The following is a 1,145-nucleotide window of genomic DNA, read 5'->3' on the forward strand; positions in this document are numbered from 1 at the left end:
TGATCACAGATATGTTGTTTTTTTTGGAATAAGATGATCATTTGTGCTAAGCATTGAAAGAAACCAGAAAACAAACTAGTTTTATTACTAATTACAAGGGAACAAACACAGAAGGAGGAACTTGAAGCATTCATTGCTCAAAGATCAGTGATGTTGCATTGTGGTGAACCCATGACATGTTTGGGTGTTTCTCTCCGCGTAGGAAAGCACAGCTCCTTTGTCAACAATTTGAGCTAAGCTGGGGTGTGGCACAGCTGATGTGTCTGAGGTGATAACCTGAAAAAAAAACACAAAAAAAAACACAGAGCAGGTCAAACAGAGAGGAAGATGGACGCCACCGTGTCAGACAGTGATAGAGACAGTGGTTCTAATCTTTCATTAAAATGCCAGACATTATCACCCTGTAAAACAGCTGGTTCAGGTCGAATCACCGAGGGGAATCACACACATCCCAAAAAAGGTCATATACCTACCTGCACTTTGTCTCCTATCCACCAATGAGCTTTTGGTAAAGTTTCCTACCATATATGGTCAGACAGGAGCAGAACGACAGAGAAGAAGACTTCAGGAGAGAGAATTGCCTGCAGAGCAGACTGGTAGAGCAAGGCGGGCTCTATTGTTTCCTTGGTGTTACGTTTCTCTGCATGCCTCGTCATTAGCCCCAGCCCCCCCCCCTCAGCAGTCCTGTGGTTTCACATGGGTCACACATTAAAGATAAGCTGATAGAATTGCAGAGAAGGCTTGTTGCAACACAAAGGAAGCACACCCCCCAAAAAAAACAAAAATAACTTCTCTTTTCAGCATTTTCTGAGATCTATAATACTGTCATTATAACAACAGGAACTTACAGAAAAAAATATGCAGAAAGTATGAATTTAACAGTTTTAGAGAGGTGTAAATATTAAACTGTTTCACAAAGTTTAAAAGTCCGGAACATTTGCAAAGAAAAAGAACAACCAACCATTTAAACACGCACCTGAGGGAGAGCTTAAGGTATCAATTAACCATTATATTCTTGTAAAGGGAAGGAGCAACCAGAGAGAAACTACACATTAAAGGCATAATATGCAACATTTTCCAGTTAATTAATGTGTTCCATAACGTTTTCGATGATTAAATGAGTCATTTCAGGTCGAAGGTTTTCT

Source organism: Cyprinodon variegatus, unplaced genomic scaffold (genome assembly GCF_000732505.1).
Source record: "Cyprinodon variegatus isolate N-32 unplaced genomic scaffold, C_variegatus-1.0 Scaffold1080, whole genome shotgun sequence".
Taxonomy (NCBI): domain Eukaryota; kingdom Metazoa; phylum Chordata; class Actinopteri; order Cyprinodontiformes; family Cyprinodontidae; genus Cyprinodon; species Cyprinodon variegatus.